Source organism: Bidens hawaiensis, unplaced genomic scaffold (assembly GCF_021521415.1).
Source record: "Bidens hawaiensis isolate Kalapana, Puna unplaced genomic scaffold, B.hawaiensis_p1.1 tig00003752_1, whole genome shotgun sequence".
NCBI classification, from domain to species: Eukaryota; Viridiplantae; Streptophyta; class Magnoliopsida; order Asterales; family Asteraceae; genus Bidens; species Bidens hawaiensis.
Genome location: NW_027491215.1, coordinates 669727 through 680844, shown reverse-complemented (window position 1 = coordinate 680844; position 11118 = coordinate 669727).

Below are 11118 nucleotides of genomic sequence, written 5' to 3'. Positions count from 1 at the left end.
TGGGAAAAAATAGTCACACGTGTCTTGTTGGAAATAATGGACCACGACAGTCATAAGTCATGATCACTTTTTATGTACCACGTTGGTCTTTATTAGGTCAAATTGGTTCTTAAAAGGTAAGCTAAGGTTATAGTGATTCATCGTATACGTACTCTAACAAGCAACAATAGATCATGTCATCTTTAAACACCACAAAATCATAAACGGTAGTTAATCCTTTGTTCCATTCAACAACTCCATCGTGATTTAACGATTGAACGACTACGATTTTTTTATATACCTAGGTTTAATCGTAAAAATGAGCCTAGTAGGGCAATAAGCTAGGGGAAAATCATCAAACAACTAGAACAGAAGAGAAGAAAAAGATAGGTGAAACAGGGTTTAGAGGCAAATGGAATTCTATTAGTTATAATGAGTTGTAAGATTTGTATTGGTTTCTTCTATTTTTGTCAAAAGCAAAACCAAAAAATACATGTGTTGTGATGGTAAACACTTGGCGCGTTACGGCCGCAAGCCTACAACCCTCAAATCCTTGGTTCAATATTTTTTGGTGGCAATTTTTTTTAGTTTATTCTTTTTTTCATTTTAGGCCCGATATTTCTTGTTGACAATTTTTTTAGTTTATTCTCTTTTTCATTATGATGGGTTTTATACAAGCTTATCAAAGAATCAAGTTAACCATTTTAACAAGAAAACGCAACGGAAGCTTAGATTTTATAACTTGTTATGAACATACCATTATGTTAAAATTAAAACCCAATGAACAAGGATCAATATTACAAGAACAATATGCTCACAAAATGTAAATGTACCTCCTTATACCTTATAGGAAGATGTAGGTTGTTGAAGGGGATGATGGATGAAAGGCAAGCCTCCAAAGAAGAAAACCTCAAGAGAGTGATACCCCAAGCCTTTTGCAACAACACCAAGTTATTTGCTAGGATTCTTGAACACCAAAATTAGCTTACCAAGCTCTCCCAAAAAGCCAAAGTGGCCGTGAGAATTAAGAGAGAGTGAGGGAGAGTTAGTTGTTTTCTTGAACCAATTTCAAAATAATAACTAACTTGCATGTATTGAAAAAGGAGAGAGGAACCATTTTGCATGTCTTGTGATTGGAGAAGGGGTCAACACAAAAGGACAAAGTTTTAAATGGGACCAAACCTTCCACCCACATGGGTGGCCGGTTTTGATTTTTTTTTTTTTTTTTTTTTATTTTTTTTGTTATTTTGTTTTAACATTTAAAACATCTCCATCTCCATTCATTTTATAAAACTCACTTATATAAAATGTACATACATATATATATAATTATTTAACCAATTAAATAATTAATTTATATAAACAAATTATCCAAATAATTTATTTAAATCCTCAAGTGTGTTTGTTTAGAAAACCAATTTTCTAAACGCGTAGTGTTCGGTATTCGTTTAAATGATCAAATCATCAAAAGAATACATTTGGTGTTGTCTAGCTTGTTATTGGGTATGACCCGACTTGGATCAAACACAGTTAGCCACATTAATATAAATATGTGTCTCGGGCATACGTAATTCCAACAATCTCCCACTTGCACGAGATACATAGAAAATTAATGCAAGTGGTGAATACTGCCTAACAACAGTTCACCACCCCTAATGTGTTTGACGAAGTGCCATTCAATAACATCATCCCTTCAAGTCCCTTACTTGATATGATTTAGGTGAATCTATCATTATATCCCTTTGTTGCTAGATGTCATGTTGGATCTAAGAGACATAGGTGATCATTCTCTTTACAATTCAACTTTATCAGGCCTTAGACATCTAAACTCTCAACACATAAGAGGAACAAATTCCGTCTTGACTGTATACGCCTCTCACTATCACTTTATACTCCACCTGAGCTCATCCTTATGTACCATCTTTTACGAATAGCGAAGGGGAGAGTCAAAGTGTAATACTCGGTGAAAATCAAGACCCAATATACATCTCAGGTCTAAGGATAATATGAAATTCTCCTTTACTCAAGATTACTAATGATCAAGTCAATCGACTCCATGTAGTAATATTGAGAGCGGGTCAGTCCAATATTTGTATCCCACAAATATCTATGAACTTTGGCAGCAAACCTATGCTCCATATTCATTCCTTATGAATATCCACCAATCCTAGTTCATAATAGTCTTGCTTCATATTTGTTCCCACAAATGTGATCGACTACGGACTTTTAGAATAAGATAACTTATTCATGGATTAAACATGCAAAATTAGAATTTAACTCAAGATTCCATAATCATATAAAAGAGTTAAATTACAAAAGTCTTTTAAACTTTAATACAAAATAGATCAAATCCAATTACTAGAATATCGAAGTCCTAAGCCACTCGCATGACGTTCATGTTTCGGTCTTTCTAGGAGCTTCGTGAATGGGTCCGCAAGATTTTGATCAGTTCCAACTTTGCGAATACATATCTTTCCCTTTTCAACTTCATCCCTTATGTAGTTGAATCTCCGCTCTATGTGCCTTGTCTTTTGGTGCGAACGAGGTTCCTTGATTTGTGCAATCGCACCCTCGTTGTCACAAAAGATTTCTAGGGGGTCTTGAATGGAAGAGACCACCCCTAGATCGGTAATGAATTTCTTCAACCATGCAGCTTCTTGAGCTGCCAATGAAGCGGCGATGTATTCTGATTCTGTAGTGGACAATGCTACCACTTCCTGTTTTGAGCTCTTCCAAGAGACAGCTCCTCCATTAAGAGTGAACACATACCCAGATTGTGATCGAGAATCATCTCGATCAGTTTGGAAGCTCGCATCCGTGTAACCTTTTATAGCGAGTTCCTCCTCACCAGATCCATATATCAGAAACATATCCTTAGTTCTCCTAAGGTATTTCAATATGCTCTTAACAGCCATCCAATGACTGTCTCCTGGATTCTGTTGGTATCTGCTTGTCATGCTCAAAGCGCATGACACATCCGGTCTAGTACATATCATCGCATACATGATGGATCCTATAGCAGAAGCATATGGGATTTGTTTCATCATGTTTTGCTCACCCTTTGAGCTTGGACATTGAGCTGAACTCAATATGGTCCCTCTTTGAATAGGTACAAAACCTTTCTTGGAGTTTTCCATCTTGAACCTTTTCAAGATTTTATCAATGTATGTACTTTGGTTCAAACCTATCAAGCGCCTTGACCTATCCCTATAGATCTTTATTCCCAAAATATAGGCAGCTTCACCAAGATCCTTGATGGAAAATCTACTTCCAAGCCAAGCCTTAACGCTTTCCATGGTTGGAATGTCATTTCCAAATAGTAGAATGTCATCGACATACAATACTAAGAAGGTAATTATACTCCCACTAGCCTTTTTATACACACAAGCCTCATCAGCGTTCTTGATGAATCCAAAATTTTTGATTTCTTCATCAAAACGATGATTCCAAGTTCTAGATGCTTGTTTCAATCCATAGATTGATTTCTTTAACTTGCATACCTTTTTAGGATGTTTCGGATCGACAAAACCCTCAGGCTGAACCATATAGACATCTTCCTCAAGATATCCATTTAGGAAAGCGGTCTTGACATCCATTTGCCAAATTTCATAATCATAATGTGCAGCTATGGCAAATAATATCCTAATAGACTTAAGCATTGCCACAGGCGAAAAAGTTTCATCATAATCAACCCCTTGAGTTTGAGTGAAACCCTTAGCTACAAGTCTTGCTTTATAAGTATCCAAGTTTCCATGCATATCAGTTTTCCTTTTGAAAACCCACTTACTTCCAACAGCTTTGGAGTTGAGTGGTGGTTCAACCAATTCCCAAACTTGGTTGTCATACATGGATTGCATCTCAACGTTCATGGCTTCGAGCCATTTGTCACAATCATTCTTGGACATTGCATCATGGTATGTGGTTGGTTCATCCGAATCTACCACGTAGCAACCTTCTACAAAAAATCCATATCTTTCGGGTGGATTGCTAACTCTACCAGATCTGCGAACGTTTTGTGTGTTTTGATCAACCACTTGATCACTTTCAACAACCTCTTGTTGAGTGCTAGTATCAACCAATTGTGTATCATCTTGTGATTCTTGATCCTCATCAAATTTCACTGTTCTACTATTAGTTCCTTCCTTAAGGAACTTAGTTTCCAAGAACTTACCCTTTCGAGCAATAATAACATTTTGCTCACTAGGATCGTAAAAGTAATATCCTATATCATCTTTAGGGTAACCAATAAAGATACACTTAGTGGATCGGACTTCTAATTTGTTTGGGGTGTATTGCTTTACATAAGTTTCACAACCCCAAACTTTTAAGAATGATAGCGATGGAGCCTTTCCATGCCATATTTCGAAAGGTGTCTTCTTCACTTTCTTGGTTGGAGCCATATTCAATATGCGAATAGCGGAAAGTAAAGCATAGCCCCAAAATGATAGAGGTAAAGTGCTTCTAGCCATCATTGATCGAACCATATCTAATAGGGTACGATTTCTCCTTTCAGACACACCATTATGTTGTGGTGTTCCAGGTGGAGTAAGTTGTGAAATAATTCCACAACTCTTAAGATGATCTTGAAAAATACTACTTAGGTATTCACCTCCTCTATCACTACGAAGTACTTTGATTGTGGTTTTGAGTTGTCTTTCTACTTCAGCTTTGAAGTCTTTGAACATTTCAAAAGCTTCATCTTTGTGTTTCATTAAGTACACATAACCATATCGACTATAATCGTCAATAAATGTAATGAAGTATCTTTCACCATTCCTAGTCATTGGTCTAAAAGGACCACATACATCCGAATGTATGATACCCAATAATTCTTTTGACCTTTCAAAAGTCTTATTAAAGGGTTGCTTTGTCATTTTGCCTTGTAAACAAGATTCACATACATCAAATGAATCAAACTCATTGGTTTCTAGAATACCACTCTTGCGAAGAGTTTGCATGCGATTCTTGCTTATATGTCCAAGGCGACAATGCCAAAGATAGGAATCACCCAAGTCCTTCTTGAGTTTCTTGGTGTTGACATTATACATTGAACTACTATGTGACATACCACTTTGATCTATTTCATATATACCATTCATGGGTATAGCTTTAAAATAAAATATGCCATTCATCAAAACATGAATATCATAATCAATAAACTTAAGATCAAAGCCACATTGTTTTAAAAGGGACACGGAAATAATGTTTCTCCTTAACTTAGGAGCATACAAAACATTTTTCAAAATTACTTCCAAACCACTTGGAAGCTTTAACAAGTAGTCTCCTTGAGCTTGGACTTCAACTCTCGCTCCATTGCCCATAAAGAGACTAATGTCCCCTTTGTTGAGTTGTTTATTTCTTTTGAACCCCTGCAACAAATTGCAAATGTGAGTTCCACATCCGGTATCAAGTACCCATGTATTTGAAGAAATAACATTTAGTTCAACATATATAGTAAAGATAATACCTGAGGTATGCCCCGCATCCCTCTTATCTTTTAATGCATTGAGATAGGTCGGACAATTCCTTTTCCAATGACCTATCTCTCCACACTCAAAGCATGGATCTTGCGCCGCAACCTTTTGCTTCTTTTCCTTCGGTTTGATGGGCGTGATGGCTTTCCTCTTTCCCTTTCCTTGGACGTGGCCCTTGCCCTTAGCAACACTTGCTTTGGGGTTGGAGTTATGTCCCTTTTTGCCTTCATTGATTGTTAGAACGGGTAAAACCTTTTTACCCATTCCCGCTTCGGCCGTTCTTAGCATTGCGTGAAGCTCACCAATGCTTTTGTCCCATCCATTCATGTTATAATTCATGACAAAAGTTTCAAACCTTTTGGTCAATGAGTTGAGGATCAAATCCGTAGCCAACTCATTAGACACGGGACAATTCAACCTATTAAGCTTTTCAATGTAGCTTTTCATCTTTAGGACATAAGATGAGACGCTTTGGGTTTCCTCCATACGACATGCATGAAACGCTCGAACCGTTTCGAAACGTTCCGCTCTAGCTTGTTGAAGGAACATTTCCTTCAATTGAGTTATCATGTCGTATGCCCCATGATGCTCGAAATCCTTTTGGATTTCGGGAATCATAGTTGCTAACATGAGGCAAGAGGCTTGCACCGAATCTTTGGTGTACTTAACCCAATCGAAATAAGCCTCCTCATCTTCCACGTTAGGCTCGTCGGGAATGGGATCGTCTAAGACATATGATATCTCTTCTTGCTTGAGAACTATTCTCAAGTTGCGATACCAATCCATAAAGTTATTATGGTTTAGACGATCCTTTTCAAGGATGGTTCTTAAGGATAGGTTACGGGTGTTATGGGTAGAGGTGTTTGCATTGTTAGTGGCCATCTACAAAATTTAACAAAGTTCTAATTTAGTATTATAAACAATTTAATTATTAATACCCTTTTATTCCAAATTTTAAAATAATAATTAAATTCTAGAATCCAACGATAAGTCAAATTTCGGTTAGGTGACCTTTATCCCGTTATTTGATTTAACAAGGTAGTCAACCTTGACAATTGCAACCCTTTGCAACTTCTAGAGGTATGGGACTATTCGAAATCCTTATTTCGTGTTGACATGTTTATCCCATCAACACCATTGGACCCCATGCTTAGGTGACCTTTATCACATGGTTTCCAATTCAAGTCGTCCTACTTGTATAAACATGTAAGATTAACATACAAGTGGTTAGGTGACCTTTATCCCACAAATATGTTAATATTACCCTAAGTATATTAGTTTGCTCAAAATGGTTAGGTGACCTTTATCCCATTTAAAGTTCCCTAATACGTTAAGTGTCTTACAAAAGGATGGTGTTAGACTTGCTTCCATGGTAATTATGAAAAAGGGATTTTTAAGTTTTCCAATATTCTAGTTTGAAAAACATTATGCCATATCCTAACATGCATTTAGTAATATGGCGATTTTGAAAACCAATTTTCAAGGTTCTAGTTATAATAAAACCAATTTTATTATATGTGAGTAATCGCTTAGTTTTAATAAACCCATTTTATTAACTAATTGACGCGATATTACCAAATATATATTAGAACCCGTTTTATGCTTGTTGTCGTTCCTATGTGACGGTTTGGATATCCTAATATCTATCAACCACACATTACATAAAGTAAAACAAACAACCAAGCATACATATGCAAAATATAGTCATAACCGAGAACCGCTAAGTTTGACCATACTTGTTAGCCGAAACAAGTATAGGTCATAAGTCACACCTAAGGGACAAAACATGACACAAGGATGGAATGTTGACTCCCACTTGACCTTGCATCCAAATGCTTCAAGTATCCTTTCAAAGTTGTTGTGTTCTTGTTGGGCTTGTTAATGGGCTCCAAACTTCCAAAAGTCTTCTTGGGCCCAAGAGTGAAATTTATGGGCCTAATGGGCTTGAATCCCATGATGGGCCGGTGAGGCCCAACAAGCCCAAAATTTCGGTCCAAGGCCCAAATCCACCAATTCTTGCATCTTCAATTTTTACAAAATGTATCCTAATACATATTTTTCTAAAAAAAAGAAAATGCAACTAATCTATTTATTACATACCAACTTATGAATAAATAAATTACATAAGCCTAAGATTATGAATTATTACAACCATATTGAATAATAAACATAATCAACATACACAAACAACAATCAACACATCCAAGGTCTCGGTTTCGGTTATGACACAATCAAACATACCAAATGTTCTAAGCATGCAACCTAAGCAACCAATGCCCAAAATCACCAAAAGGAATCGGCCCCCCCCCCCCCAAGAGGCTACGGCCCATCCCCCCCCCCCAAAATTTTTTGCAATTTTGATATTTCAACATCCAAATGTTAAATGGTTTCCTAAGATCTTTGCATGCATGTCAAGATCTTACAAAACCATGAGGGGTAAAATCCACCAAAATTTCGGACCCCTTTTTCACCCATGAAAAACCCGAAATCTATGAACATGTAAGGAGCATAAGTCCTTGTAACCGGCTCTTGATGCCATTGATGGGTTTTATACAAGCTTATCAAAGAATCAAGTTAACCATTTTAACAAGAAAACGCAACGGAAGCTTAGATTTTATAACTTGTTATGAACATACCATTATGTTAAAATTAAAACCCAATGAACAAGGATCAATATTACAAGAACAATATGCTCACAAAATGTAAATGTACCTCCTTATACCTTATAGGAAGATGTAGGTTGTTGAAGGGGATGATGGATGAAAGGCAAGCCTCCAAAGAAGAAAACCTCAAGAGAGTGATACCCCAAGCCTTTTGCAACAACACCAAGTTATTTGCTAGGATTCTTGAACACCAAAATTAGCTTACCAAGCTCTCCCAAAAAGCCAAAGTGGCCGTGAGAATTAAGAGAGAGTGAGGGAGAGTTAGTTGTTTTCTTGAACCAATTTCAAAATAATAACTAACTTGCATGTATTGAAAAAGGAGAGAGGAACCATTTTGCATGTCTTGTGATTGGAGAAGGGGTCAACACAAAAGGACAAAGTTTTAAATGGGACCAAACCTTCCACCCACATGGGTGGCCGGTTTTGTTTTTTTTTTTTTTTTTTTTTTTATTTTTTTTGTTATTTTGTTTTAACATTTAAAACATCTCCATCTCCATTCATTTTATAAAACTCACTTATATAAAATGTACATACATATATATATAATTATTTAACCAATTAAATAATTAATTTATATAAACAAATTATCCAAATAATTTATTTAAATCCTCAAGTGTGTTTGTTTAGAAAACCAATTTTCTAAACGCGTAGTGTTCGGTATTCGTTTAAATGATCAAATCATCAAAAGAATACATTTGGTGTTGTCTAGCTTGTTATTGGGTATGACCCGACTTGGATCAAACACAGTTAGCCACATTAATATAAATATGTGTCTCGGGCATACGTAATTCCAACACATTATAGGGCCCGTAATACATTTTAAAAAAAATTAAGCTTTAATAAATATAATACAAATAATTATGATGATTTTCAAAACGTTTTCTCACTAAGAGTTTGGCTTATTGATATTTTCAAAACGTAACACGCTAAGTTTTATAAATAGTTAATTATAAATAATTAATTAGTTACTTATAGTAGGATTAGATCCAACAATGTTGGAATCTATCCAAAGTTTTGAGACAATATATTTTACCTAATAGCCTCTTTGACTCTTGAACATCACACACCATGTGTGAACTGTTGCGATTTACCTCACCCGTTCGTTAGTTAGGTATTTAAGTGGTTTAATTATTGGGATATTTTATCAAAATTAACCAATATATGTGTAAGTCATTAGGTGTCGTTATAAATGTCAAGCAAATATGACACACATAAAGTGATAATAAAAATCTAAGTTTACTTGACACAAATGTTAAAAGCCACTATAAATGTTACCAAAAAAATATGGCACACGTAAAGTGCCGTTAAATACCTAAATTTTAGTGACACAAATACAAAGTGCCACTAAAATTGTGTCCAAAACAAATATGGCCTACACAAAGTTCCACTAAAACTGAAATTTTAGTGGTGCAAATGCTAAATGCCACTAAAAGAGTATGACAATTAAATGTGGCATACACAAAGTGCCATTAAAACATAAAATAGTGGCACAAAAGCTAAATGACATTAAAAACGTGTGCCACTACATGACATTTTTTTTGTAGAGGTCCTATTAAGGTGTATTATAATAACACAACAATGATTAAGCGTCCTATAAAGGTTAAGGTTATAAGACAATAGTGTAAAATGTTCTATTAAGTTATGTTCTTATATGACATCGACTAGAAAGGGTCCTATGACATCGAACATTTATGACTTAACTATAAATGTCCTATTAACTTATGTTATAATAAGACCTCTAGTGATCAAATGTCCTATTACATTACTACATAATGAGACGCCAACAACTACATGTCTTATAGGTTACTTTATTAGGATTTAGATTTTAAATGTCTTATTAAGTTATATGATAATACGACCCCAAAGAATCATCCATCCTATTAAATAACTTTTTAGGACACCAGTTCTATAGCGTACATTGTAAAAAGACCTCAAATGTTTATTTGTCCTATTAAATAAATTTTAGGACCATATTTTCAAGTGTCCCACACAAAAGGTCCTGAAAATCCCTTTTTGTTGTAGTGAATGTTGAGTTTTAAATGTATAAAAATGATTATTATCTTAACAAAACCACACACACATAGGCAAGTGTACTTATATATATGTAGTAAAGTTTAGGTAAGAACCAAGTATCGATCGACTAACACACTTTATAGTTTTACTACTAAATCGTTGTATTTATTTAACCGGAAGTAAAGATCATTTTTGTTTTGGTTTTGGTTTTGGTTTTGGTTGTGGTTTTTTTGTAAATAAGTTCTAGTAGAAATAGATTAAAAGAAATTTGGTTTTTTATATTTTTATGCGGAAAGAAAATCAAAGATAAAAGGGTAGTATCTTGGTAAAAATTCCTCTTAACTAGGTTTGATAGTTGATTAGTAAACATGTGATCTGGAGCTTGCTATGATAATTAAATGTGTGAATAGCATAGTTACTCATGCTATTACATGATAATTAAAGAAAGAGATGATTCTTGTCCCCTTTGACTAAAACATCATTTTGTGTAAGCAAGTGGTTTTAAATAAAGATAAGTTAACTCACTTTAAAGATGAGACAATCCTGTAAATTACTATGTGAATTGTCCTTGATACTTTAGTAAAAAAAACCTTTGTATTATGCCTGAAATACCAAATTATTAGTTAGGTCTTAAAGAATTAATCTTGAATTACCAAATCTTAACTCACACAACTCTTGAACAATTATAGAAATCCCACTCAAGAGTTGCTTTAAATTGGTAGTGTTGCATGCTCACTGAACGAGTAACTAACCGATCTTAGTGGTGAACACCAACAATTCATTTCCACAACATTTTCGATAGTTCTCATTCTATAATGGTCAATCACTATTAATATTCCATTTGGTTCTTGCCAATATTAAGATTCATTTTATCCCAACCAAGCCCTTACAAGAATGACGATTTCTCAACTTATCATCAAGCTCGGAATCTTGGTGGCTCTTTAAAATTTTCTTAAGTTATTCCCCAAACCCTCACAAGAGTGGCATTT